Source organism: Aotus nancymaae, unplaced genomic scaffold (assembly GCF_030222135.1).
Source record: "Aotus nancymaae isolate 86718 unplaced genomic scaffold, 86718_ANA_hifiasm-v0.15.2.pri h1tg000041l, whole genome shotgun sequence".
Classification (NCBI taxonomy): Eukaryota; Metazoa; Chordata; class Mammalia; order Primates; family Aotidae; genus Aotus; species Aotus nancymaae.
The window spans coordinates 39,420,784-39,437,707 of NW_026988455.1; the positions used below are offsets into that span (position 1 = coordinate 39,420,784).

Sequence of the window (16,924 nt, forward strand, 5' to 3'; positions counted from 1 at the left end):
GGTGCCGAGAGAAGGCAGTCTATCCATAGATAGAAAAACAACTGGAAGGTAGCAATCAGCAGTTTCACAATAAGATTTCTGTAGTTGGGCATGCGGGCTCACACATGCACACTAAAAGGCAAAATGGCAGAGTTTAACGGGTATATGTTCTTATAGGAACACTTGACAGGTAAGGGAAGAATGCCTCAACTGAGCATGTGCAGAACTCCATTAAACACACTGCATACACGGCCCTCTCAAGTGTTGACAGTCCACTGCACATGTGGACAGCCCACCCTAAGGGAAGAATCAAGGAAGAAGTAACACAAGACTACGGAAGCCTGCCAACATATTAAACACCAAGTCAAAGATCAAATTACACACTTGATCTCTCAAGGCACCCCTTAGCCCTCTTCCAAGTGTACTTTACTTCCTTTCATTTCTGCTCTTTTTAAATGAACTTTCACTCCTACTTTAAAACTTGCCTTGGTCTCTCACTCTGCCTTATGCCCCTCCATCAAATTCTTTCTTCTGAGGAGGCAAGAATTGAGGTTCCTGCAGACCCATACAGATTCACCACCAGCAACACTTTCTTGGCCAATATAAATTTTCACTCTGATGGAACCTCTTCAGGCATGTACTTTATTAAAGCCCATTAATTTTCATATTGGTCACCAACAAAATCTCATGCTTAAGATGCTAGACAGCAACATAAAATATCTGCACTCTTGAGTCTTTTCCAAAAAATATAACCTAGAAATATTTGCCTTGTAATACTTTTCCAAAACTGAGCTATAAGAAATTGCATTATGGAAGATTGCCTGAGGTCCATGCCATCATCTATTGCTCTAGTGTTTCCTAAATTGCATACAGTTGAACACTAACTATGTACTAATACAAGGTTCCACTAAATCATAAAAACAAAAATCGTTCAGCAATGAAGCAACAAACAGACAAACAAAACTAATAAGATGTATTGAACAGCATTAAATAGGTTGCTTAATTCACAGCCCCAAATAGGTTCTTGTTTACTCTGCAGCCTGAAGAGAGGACTTAAAGGGTTGAGTTTCACACAACAATTTGGTGGAACCATCTTATGACATTAGTACTCTGCGGGTTAAGCTCTGGAAAGACTATTTGATGTTCTAAATTATTCCTTTAGATTAAACCAGAATAGCATACTTGGACCCCATTAATTTGACAGTCATAAAATATGTTTACTCAATTATACATCAGCGTTCTTATCACTTAACCCAGAGGATGTTGAAGCTGCAAGAAGTTAATATTAATTCACTGCTAAAATGTGTCAGGCACTGAACTAAGTACTTCACAAAACTCACCCAATTTTTCCTCCCAAGAGCTTTAAAAAATTCATATTTTTTTCCCCATTTTACATATATATATGTGTGTGTGTATATATATGTATAAACCTGTTGATTAAGCAGCTCCCTAGTTAACCAGGATTCAACCCTAACAACATAATTCTAGGCATTCTTTCTTAACCACTGTTGTACAGAGCATGTACTATGGAAAAACACTGGAATGCTAAAGAAATCATTTTCTTTATAAAGACTCATGCGGGAAAATTGATACAGGATTCATTTTGAAGATAAGCTGTGTTTTCCTTAAACAACTTGTTTTTATTTTAGTGATGCTGTGAATCTTATAACCCTTTATTTTTCTTTTGTGCTTTGACCTCCATGAATCTCAGAATCAAAATTGGAGATGACCCTTATTAACCATATAATGTCACATAATATATACCTTTTCATGTAATAATCTTACCTTTATTAAATTCCTCATATATTTTAGCTTCAATATTCTTATTATTTATTTTCTCCTTTGTTTTATATATTTTGATATCAATGTCAGATCTTAGATAAAAATAAACTATAAGCTAATATATACATGCATACTTATTGAAATGTATGTTTATAATTTTCATGTTATATTTAAACTCAAAATGTAAAGGATAAATGAATTAATTAGCTTCTAAAACCAAATCTTTACAAAACTTTGGCAATGTAAGCATTTAATTCAATTTTTATTTGAAAAATATTTAGAATCAAAAGAATGTATTATGCTATGTACGGTTAACATTTATAGCTGCAATCTTATCAAATCAGGTAAGCTAGTGAATCACTTGCATGCACAAAGGCAAAATCTCAGTGATCTGAGATATGTCCCAAAGCATTTTGTGCTAAAATATATTTTTATGCTTCTTATACCTGCAAATGATTCGCATGCCAGGTAATTGCAAACAATTGCTGCTAACCCTTATGATTTCAATGACAGAGACAAAAATGTCAGAGAACACAACAATCATTTCAAATGAAAATGTCAAGATACCCATTAGAGAGGCGAGAGAGCCACATGATACATGTGAAAAGGTCAGTGTTCTACAATGCTGCCATTCCATGGAATGCTGCTTTTCTTTACTTTTTGATGAGGTACATATTATTTCTACAACTTGAAACACATTTAAAAAGCAGATATTATAAAGTATGGTTCATGAGTCATGGTAGATTGAAGAACATACCATATAACCAAGTTCACCTTTTACTCATAACTATGTCTCCAATATGCGAGGTCACAAGCTGAATCACCATGGAAAAGAATTTGATGTAAGAAATTAAAGTTTTCCTTTGGGATGACTAGTGTTTGGTGTGTTATCAATGCATAACCAGTTAAATGCCCTCATGCTGTATTGCCATGAGTTTCATCACCTACAGCAATGGAAAGTTTGCCTCTCCTTAATCGTGTTGGTATCTTTGAAATGCTAGAAAAATATCAAGCTCTGACACTGTAACTTCAATATTGTTACTTTCAAAATGATATTATAGTCTGTCTTCTTGTTTTCTATAATCCATAAATGCTTTGTAAATTGTGCAGCAATGGCTTTAAAAAATTATGATGTTGAAAAGGATTAATATAGATTCTTCTTACCCACTGGTTCCAAATGTAGGAATCTCATTCTCTTAACTGGTAATCACTGAAGGAAAGAAAAGGAAAAAGTAAACTCATTGCATCATTTTTTATAGAAATCAAGTCTTTAGCACATGTTCCTTCTCTGTATCTAGTTCTACAAATGTACTATTAATGGTCACTTTCAGAATGCCAACATGAAGAATTTTTCAATGGTAATAAAAAAGACATACTGTTCTCTCTTTTTCTTTAAACATTGAAAAATGAAAAAATCTATAGCTGCCAAGCATTGTTCTGTTCCTTTCATTTTGGGATAAGTGAAAAATTAAAAAAATTTTTGAACTTAAATCCAATTGGCTTCAACACAAAGTAATAGAAAATTGAGATACTATTCATGTAGTCTCAAGTGGTAAGTACTTACCAATTTGATTATTATACCCTGTATGTGCTTTTATACTTTTTTATTTATATATGAATGTAAATATATGTCTTAAATATTAACTGTTAGTATAATACATGAATTAAATGGATTGATGTAAATTATATTTATATTATCTAATCTCATATTAAAATATAGAGAATATATTGGTGTGCTGGGAATTTTAATATCTGAAAATTTCTCTCTTCTTAAAGACATGATTTACTTTCCTATCATTGTAATAAATGTAATTGTAAGCTCTTTAAATGTTGGTAACATTTTTTCGAGTCTTGCTAAGAGTCTTTATGTGTAAAATGAGGCCATTATGAGTACTTATACCAAAGGATTACACAGAAAAATAATACATAAACTATTTAATATTGTGTTGGCACTTAAGTGATTAATACATGTTAGCTATTATTATTGTTGCTTATTTTTTTAATAAGTGAGAAAGAGTAAAGTAAGTGAATATAAGGTATGTGGAGGCCAGATGATTTGCTCCCTCATAGAGTCTCATAGTTCATCCCTAAACCCACTGAATCACCACAGACCAGGACTTAGTTCTTAGAATACAGCTCTCACATCTGGTTTAAATTTTTGGTTTCCAAAATGAATTCTAGAAGTCACCATTATTAACCAAACTCAAAAGGGACTAATTTAAAAAAAACACCATGTCTAAATAACTTAACATGGCACATAAATAGAAAGATTATTAGCATGATTTATTTGTCGTGGGCACCTATATATTTTTAATAAAATGACCTGTGAGGTCAGTGCATTGATCAGAAAGCATCCTAATCAACATAGAAGTTGAGTCTGGACTTTTAAAAATTCCATTTCTATTAAGCTTAGCCATCTAGATAAATTGTTTCTCTTCACCCTCTGCATTGAAGATGATTCTTACAGCACAAATATGAATATGTCACGTCTAGTTCCAATAGACTCTTTTCCCAGCATAGTGTTACACAATTAGTAAACATTGCCACATTTTTTCCATCTCATGTTCCAGTTTTCTGCTGCTCTTTAGTAGACATTCAAAGCACTAAAACCTCTTGACAGACTGTGGTAGGCAGAATAATTGGCCCTCAAAGATGGTCTACATCCTAATCCTCAGAACCTTTGTTACTTTACATAGTTAAAGAGATGTTGCAGATGTAATTAAGCTGAGAACCTTGAGTTTCGGAAATTATCTGGATAACGTGGGTGGGCCCAATGCAATCAAAAGGGTTCCTATAAAAGGAAGACAGGAAGGCAAGAGAGAAATTTAAAGGTGCTGAACTGTTGGCTTTGAAAATGGAGGAGGAGGCCATAAACCAATAAATGTAGGTGTCTCTAGAAGCTTTAAAAGGCAAGGAAACAGATTCTCCCCTAGAGCCGCCAGAAAGCATGCAAGCCCTGCCATTACCTTGCTTTTAATTAGTGGGATACATTTCAGACTTCTGGCCTCCAGACCTGTAAGAAAATAAATTTGTGTTATTTTAATTTACTACGTTTGTGATAGCTTGTACAGCAGCAATAGAAAAATAATACACACTGGAATAAAAAAAGTCAACCTTCTGCTCAAAACACTCCAATTGTTTCCACTGAGTTCAAAGCAAAAGTGAAAACCCTCATTATAATAGGACTTATGACTCATGTGATCATGCCTCTTCACATGTTTTTGCATATACCAGGTGTGCTCCAATCCTGCCTATGCCTTTTTCTAGAACAGATCTTGCTCCTGCAGCCTATAGGGTTCATATCCTCAATTATTTCCAGTTGTATCACATTTAGAAAATGTATACATGACCTACTCTACAGCTGAAATGTCAATAGGGTCTTTGCAGTTCTTATCTCATAAAAATCTTCTCAAACAAGTGAACTGAGATATTAGGAAGCACTGTTTTACAGGAATCTGACAATATCAAGTGCTGGTGAGATTTCAGAGCAAGCAGAGCAATTTTCAGGTATTGTTCATTGCAAATGTATAACGTGGTTCAGTCGCTTTGGAAAACAGTTTGATGGCTTCCTTTGAAGTTAAACTTTTACTTACCATATGACCCAGCAAACCAAATCCTGCATATTTGCCCAGAGAAATAAAAACATCTGTTCATACAAAACACATACATAGCAATCAAAATGTCCATCAACTGGTAGATGGATAAACACCCATACTTACTCTTCTGGTTCCAAACATTTTGGATAAGTAGTACTCAAACTGTATTGTGTATTTTCATTTAGATGATATTTTGGAAAAGGTAAAACTATGAGGACCAAACACAGATCAGTGGTAGTTAGCAGCTGGAGTTGGGAGTGGATATTGACTACAAAAAAATATGAGATAAATTTTTGGGATGATGCAAATGTTCTCTATCTTGATTGTGGTAGTAATCACATGACTAAATAAGTTCATAAAAAGCCATAGACTCATACTCCTAAAAAGAATAAGTTTTATGTAGATTATATATCAATAAACAAAAATAAATAAAAATAAAAATTTTGTCTAATATGCTAGAAAAATTAATTGTGCAGAGTTGGGACTTGAACCAGGACTGTTGGGAATTACATAGACATTTCATGCTATGACTCTCATACCAAATCATTAATTAAAACACTATTTCTTTATAAATAGTTCTATTCCATTTTAAGGCTTTGTTTTTATTCTACGATATTGTCATGATTACATTTAGTGTTACATTTAGAGGGTTGTGATTACAGATTAGTTTACACACTTAGTTTCAGAAATTTTACATTTTAACCTTTTGCTAGTCTTTGTCATCATAGGAAACTTAGTCATAATACAATATTTCAGTTTGTTAATTGGTAAAATGAGAATATTGAATTATATTTCTAGGATTTCTTCTGTATTTCTGTAATTCTAGTAGAAGCACCTCTTTGTTTAACTCAGAACACTTAATTTATATTTTCCCCTTTGCAATATGTAAAAATTTTGATACCCATTACTAGGATTACAGGTACTGGTAACCAATAGATCTGCGACTGCGTTTTTATGCCTCTCTGGACTCAGCACAATTCACGTTTTGAAGAGAATTACCTCTTTTTTTTCTCTTTGTGATTTTCCTACTTTGCTTTCCGTGCTAGTTCTCCTTTATCTATACCTAAAGTCTGTAATGACTGCCACCTGAGAAACTCATCTGTGTCCATACAATAGCAAAGTGTGCATTGAAAAGGATTCTGTGAAGGAATAATTTTTTTAGAGAAATAAATATCTAATAGTAACATTTTAGACAATATTGATGGAATCAGTTGGGAACAATATATTTTTTTCGTGTCCTTAGAAGTCACACCTTCTTAAGTGACCAGTTTTACCTAAAGCATATCAAATAGTCTGAGCTGGGAGTCAATAATAATTATATAGGAGTAAATAAGCATTTCAAAGATGCACCATAAGGAAGTTCTTACTGCCGAAAATTAAAGGTTCAATTCATGTAGGATTATTCATTTAAAATGGGATATCCTAAGTATAAGCTTACTTTTCTACCCTTAAAATCTGATCTTCAAGAGGAAGATTATGCCACAAGACATTGAAAATTCAGTGAGCTTCTTGTCACAGTCAATGATCTACTTCCATCAGCAGCGTTAGAAGTGTTTTCCATCTTCCTTTTATTCTAAAGTATCTCTTTGCCAAGAAGTAGTCCTTTTATTCTTCAGAAACATTAAGAATGACTTGTTTATTTGGCAGAGAATTCACTTTTCTGCAACTGAAGTGCATCTTCCCTTTCAGGTGTTCTTAAAGATGATTGCATAGCAAAGACTGTACAGATGTTCTGTTTCTTTTAGAAATTCTTCAGGTTTACCAATTGAATCTTGCAGCACTGTCTCAATGAACAGTTTGGAATTTCTTCAGATATGTAAACACAACTCAAAATTGTTTTCTACTATAGCATGATAATTATAGGACATAAAATTTTCACAGACTGCTAAGTAATTATGTGCCTCTAAGCTATAATTTTTTTAACTTAGGCATTAATAATTTAGTTATTAGAAACTTCTATGGAAAATAGATTTTTCTTTAAATATCTGTATTTTCAGAATCCTAAAGCTTTTTATAGTTCTCCTTAGTCACATCTATGATAACAAAGAAATAAAGTATGCTTTTATGTTTCCTCTTTCTCCAAACATATTGAACGGCAATTATTGCCTTAATCATTTGTCATTTCTAAACACATACTTGAATAAAATTAAATTGCAACATGACTTGTATAGCTTGGCATTGAATCTGCATCTTTTCATGTTTGATTTCATGACTTACATGTGTTTAATGAGTTATAGGTTGTTCATATTTATTTTTCATTACAGACCACAATTAACTCTAGGTCATTAGAAGATTTTTCCAAAGTGAGAAGCAAGTGGAGCAGCAAGGAGTTGAGAAGATACTCTCACTATTCTTTCAGGCAGCCATGATGTTAAAAAACTCCTTACCTCACCTCTTGCATGCCAGAGATGAAGTCTGCCATTCTTAGAACTCTATTCTGTTTGACTAATATTTTGGTCTTTTCTTATGCCAGTGATACATTAAATAAAGTGTCTTTTTAATATATCCTTATATCAAGTAAAGTTTCACAGTTTTTAAATTTTATTTCAAATTTCCTAGATACTTGTAGACCCTTTTCCATATAACTTTCTCAGAAAATGTCTTGAAGTTCTTTATCATCTCATTTTGTAAATGCATTAGACTTATTTATACCTGGACATTTGGATGACTGGTAGATTTTTTATTATGAATATTGTTGCTATAGATATACATATATAGGTCTTTTTGTGAACTTATGTTTTCATTTCTTTTCTATAAATACCTAGAGATGAAATTGCTAGGTAATATGTTAATATACATTTAAAATATATTAGCATACTATTCTCCAAAATGGCGGTATTATTTTGCATCCCCCCAGAAATACATGAGATTTATCATCTTCCCACATCTTCACCAGCACTTAGTATTGTTAGTCTTCTAAATATAGCCTTTCCTTTGATTATCCAGTAGTAACATTGTGATTTTAATTGCATTTGTCTGAGACTATGATGTTGGATATCTTTTATGTGCCTATTGGCTATTTTTATATTTGCTTTTGTGAAGGATTTGTTCAAAAATTTTGTTCATTTTTTTTCTTGTTTTTGTATTGTAAGAGTTCTTTATATAGTCTGGATACATGCCCTTAGATATGTTTTACAAAAATTTTCTTCTTCCCTCTTTTGCCAACATCTTTTTAAAAGCAAGTTTTGTAATCTTGATCACTTCCATTTTAACAACTATTTTTTAATATTTTTCACTTTTTCATGCCATGTTCAAATAAAATATTTTGCTTATTTCATATCACAAAAACTTTTTCTATGCTTCTTACATGAGTTTAATAATTTTAGGTTCTATGTTTAGGTCTATGATCCACTTTGAATTAATTTGTGTGTATCCATAATATAAAGATCAAAGTTTATTTTTTCCATACCCATATCTAGTTGCTCTAGCACCATTTGTTGAAAAGACTAGCTGTTCTTCATTAAAGTACCTTAACATGTCTGTTGAAAATCAGTTGGTCATATGAGTCTGTTCTTTTACATTGCTTAATACATGTATCCTTACATCAATCCTGCACAGTAATGACTTTTATCTTTATAGGAAATATTGAAATCAAATATTTTAAACCCTCCAAATTTCCTTTTTCTTCAATTAATGTTTGGCTATTATATATGCTTTGCTTTTCCATATTAACTTTTAAATCAACCTGCCAATTTTGTCAAAAATGCTTATTAAGATTTTGTTTGAGAGTGCATTGAATATATGGATCAACTTGTCAATGGCTGCCACCTTAAAAATAATGAGTCTTCTAATTCATGGCCATGATCTGACTCTCAATTTATTTGTGTCTCCCTCAGCATTCCTTTGTAATGCTTTGTATTTTTCACATATAAATCTTGGGAAATTTTTGTTATATTTATTCCTAAGATTTTATTTTATGCTATTATAAATAGGGTTGTTTCTTCCTATTTCACTTGGTGAGTGTTCATTGCTTCTACATAAAAATACAATTGATTTTGTAAAAGACTTTATGTCCTGAAACATTGCAAAATTCAATTATTCTAATAAATTGTTTTTTGTATGTTTCCTAGGGTTTCTACATACACAATCAGGTTGTTTACAGATAATGACTGTTTTGCTTCTTATTTTCCAATCTTAAGACTTTTTATGTCTTAGAGTACTTGTTAAGATATGCAGAACAATGTTAAATAGAAGAAGTAAAAGTGGACATCTTTACCCTTTTCCTAATCTTAGGAAGTACTGAGTTTTTTATTTTTGAGAATGATGGTAGATGTAATTTGTTTGTAAATGCCTTTGACTAGAAGTTAGTATTTCTTTTCCTAATTTTCTCAAAGGTTTTGTTTGATTTCTTTTATGAGGCAAAAACTATAAGCAATAAAAGTACTTGTTTTAGAGTACAATCCTGTATTGATAAATATACAAAGTTATTTAACTACCAAAAATAAAGACGCAATACAATTCCACTTCCACCCCCACTCCCTGCATAACTAATGACTTTATGCCCCTTTGAAGTCAATCATTTTCCAACCTGTGTTTATGGAAACCACTGATCTGTTTTCTGTCCTATAGTTTTGCTTTGTAAAATGTCACATAAAGAAACTACAGAGACTGTAGCCTTTTAAGTCTGGCTTCTTTCACTTACATCTTTCATCTAAATTTTTTCATGGTGTTGCATGTATTAATACTGTACTTTATTCCACATTATCGCTCTAAATATTCGTCCCCTCCTTTCAAGGAAGAGGAAATGGAAAGTCAACATGTCCAAGTAACATTTTCAGGGAAACTTAGCTATCCAGCAGCCAACCTCTGATATTCATACTCAATATTGCTTCACTCTAAATTCCATGTTATTTTCCACACAGCCATTCTGCTTTGAATGTGTTCATGTGTGTGTTTTTTTGCTCATGGAGAAATACTTTGAAGTAATATACCATTATTTTAATAAAAGCTATCTCTGGATAGAAGAATTTTAAATGTTTTTATTTTATTCTTTATTCCTTTAAATATGTTTTGTTTTTATAAGCATACATTACTTTATTAATGCATATATATGCACATGTATACACACAAACTAGATATTATTTAAAGGGAACCCATAATGTTCTCATCATTATGTATCATATATAGACAATAAATACATTATCTAAAGCTAAACAAAGTTTCCCATGTCAAGCTCTAAACATCCTAAGTAAAGATATTTGAAGTTGCTTTATCAAACAAAATGCATTAGTTCTGAAACATTTTTAACATATTAAAGGTAAACATTACTCATCTGATCCCCATTATTCTCCCAAGCTAGACACTTCTGTTTTAGACCATTGAATAAAATGTGGTTTCTTTTGCTCATTAAAAAATGTGTATTTTAATCATACCTATAATTCATTATTTTTTATGATATTTTTGTGAGGTCACAGATATTGTTTATTACTTTAGGTCAAACAGTTATTTATCACAACCCATCTAAGCTATCACCAATTTCTGACATTTTTTGTCCTCAAAATAGTAGTTGAATATGTCTATTTCCATTGCTATTATCACAGTAAAGCCACTGTCATCTCTTACATGGATTGATTCCATGATGTCTTAACTGTTATTCCCATTTTTACTTTATCTCTGTTTCAGACTCTCATTACACAATATCCAGAGTCAATTATTTAAGCCACTACTCTTAGATTTAAAAGCTGGCAGTGGCTCTGCATTGCATTAAGAATAAAATCCACACTGTTAAATATACCTTACAAGTACCTGTATGATCCAGTCACTAGACATATCACCAATACCATTTTAAGGTTTTTTTTTTTTCCCCTCTCTTCTCCAGCTGTGTCGGTCTTCTTTGATAATTTCAATGTTGTTAAATTCTTTCCTGCTTCAGTGTTCTCTGAACACATGTTTTTCCTCCTGCCTTTAATATCAGTCTCCAGGCTCTCCATTTGATTCTTTCTCAAACTTCAAGTCTTGCTTGCTTAATAAAGCTTTCCTTTGACACTTTCTATAATTTAGTTTCCCTTGACCATTCTGTTAAATTAATATTATCATCTTCAAAGTACATCATACATACTAATTTTATGTTTGTTTCCTTGTTCTTTGCTTTCCTATCTCTCTTAAACTTTGATTATTGGGGATTGACACCATATCGATTATATTTATAAGACATCGGGCACAAGGCTTCCATTTCACACAGATCCATAGAATACAGTATAAATGATACTACTGTATGACAGCTCTGACACAAACTATATGTTTGTGTGTGCATTGCACAACCATATATGTATATACTAACATTCATATATACATACATGTGTACATATATGACCATTAATATATGCATGTTGAGTGAAAGCATGAAAAGCAATTTGTTTAATTTTCAATTCAATAGTTTTATATATATAATTCTTGCATTTCTTAGATTATATATAGCTATGCATCTTCATTATAAGCTCGTATAAATAGAAAGGTGGATCACAAACTACAGGGTTTTATTCATGATACCTTTTTTTTGAGACATAGAAAGACTACCACTTTTTTATCTGCTTATTATAGATATCATTTTTTTCCATAGAAAACCAAGGGTCAGAAATTCAAGGTTTATTGATTTCCAGAAACATTCCATCAAAGTGCCTGATGTAACATTTGTCTTATCATCTGGTTTGAAACCATGACATAAAAACAGTGATTCCTCTCTTATGTGCATCCACCCTGTTTCAGCATCACTGATCATCCTGTTAAGCACATAGAAGATTACTTAAACTAGAAAATTTGAGGATTAGTTGTACACATTGAAAATATACAATATATTTTCAGACCTATTGGACATTGTCACCAAATTATATAGGCATGAAAGACTATAGATAAAGTAACTGTTGGTATGCCTGATCAAAAATATGAATAGCTCCAAAGAAGAGCCTTTACAGGCACTGATCCTTAGCTATTATGTTCTTATTGAACTATATTAAATGTACTTGATATAACTCAAATGAAAAATCAGCCAGTTATAAAAATATTGCTGCTGGTATTACTGATGTTTTATAAACATGCTCATTATCAATCTACAATAAAACATGAAAAAATCAGAGAACATTAATTTCTCTAGTCCTATGGGACTTATTAAAATTGACATGCACATATATATATATATAAACACAGACATCTGTTAAAGCCATATATAATATAGAAATATGTATTTAAATTATCTAGGAATTATAGTTCTTCATTTTCATCACAAGATAATCAATAACAATTGTCATAGGGTCAAAGGAGATCCTTTTATCACTGCTGCCTGGCCATAGAATATATTCACTATTATATTTCTTTCAATCACTTATTTCTTCTGAAATTCCTACCAGTTCAAGCAATTTTCAAGCTTCTCTATAAAATGCTGTCTCTACAAAGATTTTTATAATAAAAGATATGTGATCAGTAGTCAGGCTTTCATTGCTAATGGTTCTAATGTCTGAGAGATAACAGATACAATGATAGATCTAAATCAGAGACATTTTCTCACATTTAAGACACTTGTAATATCCAAAACCTTTAAATGAACACTGAGTTATTCCACCAAACTGTATACATACAGGGCATAATGTTTATTATTGTCTAAAAAGAAAGGAGAGGATTACTGCTATAGGAAATCACTAATAAGTCCTAAGACGATTTTAGAAAAGATTCTATAAAGATGGTGATTTTATTTGCTTATTTAAAAATAGCTCATATATTCTAAGTGTTTTACTTGTAACCAACTCTGTTCTCCGCATGTTTATGGTGTTTAATGTCTTGTCTATACATTTGTTAATCCTCACAACCGTCCTCTTTTACATGTAAGAATACTGAGGCCCAGGAAATTCTTATATTTGTTCAGTACACAAACAGTTAACAAGTAGTTTGGTACTCAAACATTGAAAATGTGAAACTACACATTGGTCTCCTTTGAATAATTTTAAAAAGTACATGTTCCATGATTCAGACAAAAGAAGATGAACATAATGTCTTCTAAATTAATATTCTTCGAATGTGGAAGAGTGAGTAGAAATAAAACCTGTAGATGCAGAGAACAAAAATCCTTTCTGCCGAATTTTGGTAGCCATCCTTACCTAGCTGCTCAATAATGAAGAGATCCTGTACCATACAACATGAAGAGAGGGAAGAAGCAGAGAGGCCGAGGGTAGAATTATTGGAGGCATGTATGTTCTTCTGGCTCCACCCTCTGCATGGCCATTCATGATGGCCTATGGCCTCTTGGTGTTGTGGAAAGTGTACTGGCAATATGACTTTGCCAAATAATTGACAATTTCTTAAAAAAAAATCTCCTATCACATTGTGCTCCTAAAATGGTATTAGATGTATGAGTGAAGAGTAAGAACAAGCAATGAAAAATGAAGAGTTAAAAAAAGAGGACATATAAAGTAGGAGAGCATAGTAAAATAAAAAATAGAAAATAAAGGGCAAGTTAACAATGTTCCACAATAGAACAACTTTTAGGATATGACAAAAATAAAATAAAATAAAATAAACCAAATTAAATCTGTATAGACTGAACTTATTACAGTGGGTTACCCTTTATTGTCCATATCAGGAATTGGCAAACTTTCCTGTTAAAGGCCAGAGAGCAAACATTTTAAGCTTCACAGCTACAGTTTTCTGTCCCAACTACTCTACTTTACTGTTGTAGAAAGACAGTAGCCATGGACATTACAAAAACAAATCAGTGTGGCTGTATATCAATGAAACTTTTCCTAAAACACGGTTAAAAAAAAAAAAAAAAAAAAGGAAGGAAAAAGAGCTAGAGGTGATTATGGTGTTAGAAGGTTCAGAAAACTCCAAAAACAAAACAAAGCAGGCCACAGCCCAGATTTGGACCACAGGCTGTGGTTTGCTGATTGCTGCTCAAAATAAATAGGTCTTTTGGAAGAACAAATGGATTCATAATCAGAGAAGTTTACACTGACCTACCTCTAGTCCAAGTACATGTAACTATTTTGTATTTTACTTGGAGAATGATATTTAAAGTGCAAATATGTAAATCTACCGGCTTTTAATCTAACACATATATTTGAATTATTTCCTTTCAAATAGAAAAGGTTTACATTTTTGCAAGTATGGTATAATTAAATGGAAAAACTTAAACCAGGAAACTTCTTTCTATGTAAATAAAAAATCAGACATATTTTATAAATATCATTTGCCCTATATTTGGTAAAAATTCAATCCTTAGCATAAGAATTCAAATGCCTATTATCTGTGATTATGCCCTTTTATAAAATGTTATCGGTTTAACTTACAGATTTAAGAAAAATGATCACACAGTAAATGTGGGTTAATTTTCAAGTGTTAATTTTTACATGTTATATATTTAAAACTATTTTAAAATGTATTTCCACTTGGGAATATTAATTAAATAAGGAAAAAATACATGATTATGCCATTGAAAATGAATAAGACAAAATAAAATATATATACATATGTAAAGTCACTTATTTTTCTAACCCACGCATAGTTAGATTTTTCAATAAGAAATTAAATGACATGTTCAATCAAATTTAAAATATAATAAAAGAAAATGATTATTAAATTACTAACTACTTTGTCTTAGGCACTGATTTAAGTAGTTGCTTTTGTTTAAATTCTTTTTATAAGTTTGCATTAGCTTTGGTCTAAAATACTAATCTTCAAAGACTGAATGGCAATACTATTGAATATATGCATCTGGTTCTTAGTATTTTTTTCCTTCCTGACCCCTTAGCAGGTCCAGACCAAGCAAGTCTGGTGGGGAGGAGAGTGTTCTAGACCATGGAGAGTCCCTGCATCCAATTCCAATTGGGTACTAAGTTCACTATTAGGGTGACGGGTTCAACAGAAACCGAAACCTCAGCATCACACAATATATCCATGTAACAAACCTGGAATCAAAAATTAAATAAATAAATAAAGCAAGCAGTGGCCTTGGGATGGACCACCAAAATCTACTATTTTAGATAAAGGATTAGGCGCATCCATGGATACAGTGTTTCTTTAAATAGACCTTCAAAATTCTGCTTATTAAAATCCTAATACTCAGGAGTAATTTGAAGCACTCCATTTTGTACTGTAGTATTTTTTGAGTTTGCTTTGCATTTAGCATGCTTTTAGTTTTTCTCAAATTGCTTTAATGCTACCTGGTCCATGACCTCTTTTGAAGTTCATGAAAACCGTAAACTGACAAATAGATTTGCCAAATGATTATCATTTTCTGTTATTAAAAATCATTTCATTCCTTGCTCCTAAAATGGGGTTAAATATATGATGCTTTATTGTGTGGATATACGGACTTTAAATGAGAAGTCCAACAGATTAGTAGAAGCTTTCTGTAGTTTTTTTTTTTTTTTTCTGGAGCAATTTTTATTTAACTTATTTTTTACGTTTTTACCACACTACAAATGTCTCAATAATGAACTTAAATCTTGAATTAAATAAGAATACTCAGTACATATTTGTCACTGTGACTTCTTTCATATTGAGGATTAAAGTTGATCTTAAAACACTGCACATCAAGGTCTTTGCCTGCAATTTCTGACATTGGTACTCTCTGTAGTATGTTTTTTGTTGTTGTTTTCTTAAAGAATTTTAACAGAAATCTACAAGCCTAATTTACAAACTTTGCCTGTTTTGGCTGGTGATATTTACCAGAAAATAGTGTTAGCAAACATACTATATATTCACTTTCTGATATTTGTGAGTATAATGGTAATCATTATAATTACATTATTATTATTATTATTTTAGTTTTTTAAAATTGTACTTTAGTTTCTGGGGTACATGTACAGATAATGCAGGATTGTTGCATAGGTACATACATTTTTAACACTTCTGTGAAATAGTTTTAAAATTTGTATTAAAGCCTATATTAATAATAATTACATGAACTTAATTATCTAACAATTTTTATGACTTTCCACTATTCACTTTTAAATAAGTTTTCTCCAACACAAAATTATTAATTTACATATGTGTTCTGGTTAGCTAGAAAATAATTTTTAAGAAAATAAATGGACTGTACCTTTTTTTAATTTTTTTCTAAAGTTTAGAATTGTCAATAAATTTTTTACAAGAATATAATTTTTTAAATTCAAAATGTCTTGGCTAAATTGTACTTTTCCTCTCAAAACTATAATTTTAGTTCCTTTTTTTTTTTAAGAAAATTTTTCTGCCTTTTCTTTTCTTTTTTTCTTTTTTTTTTTTTTTTTGAGACAGAATCTCACTCTGTCACCCAGGCTGGAGTACGGTGGCACAATCTCTGCTCACAGCAACCTCTGCTTACCCAGTTCAATCAAGTCTCATGCCTTCCAAGTTGCTGGGATTACAAGCCCATGATGCCACTCCTGGCTAATTTTTGTATTTTTAGTACAAACCTGGTGTCACCATACTGGCTAGGCTAGTATCTAACTCCTGACCTCAAGTGATCCACCTGCCTTAGCCTCCCAAATTGCTGGGATTACAAGTGTGAGCCACTGTTCCCTGTCGAAATTTTTCTTCTTTGAAGTTTATTCTTTTTAAATTATTATTTTCTTTTTAAATTATTATTTAAATTATTTGTG

The 16,924-nt window shown here is 31.6% G+C and overlaps 1 long non-coding RNA gene across 1 annotated transcript in view; it reads right to left on the reverse strand.

Annotated features, from left to right (window-relative positions):
• Window positions 1-16,924, reverse strand: part of LOC105718702 (uncharacterized) — a 153,970-nt gene that overhangs the window by 109,851 nt on the left and 27,195 nt on the right. Inside the window, exons 3-4 of the long non-coding RNA XR_001107808.2 lie at window positions 4,728-4,774; window positions 2,926-2,971 (exon numbers count right to left, since the gene is read on the reverse strand). This is a non-coding gene — a long non-coding RNA (uncharacterized LOC105718702). The remainder of the gene's footprint in view (window positions 1-2,925; window positions 2,972-4,727; window positions 4,775-16,924) is intronic.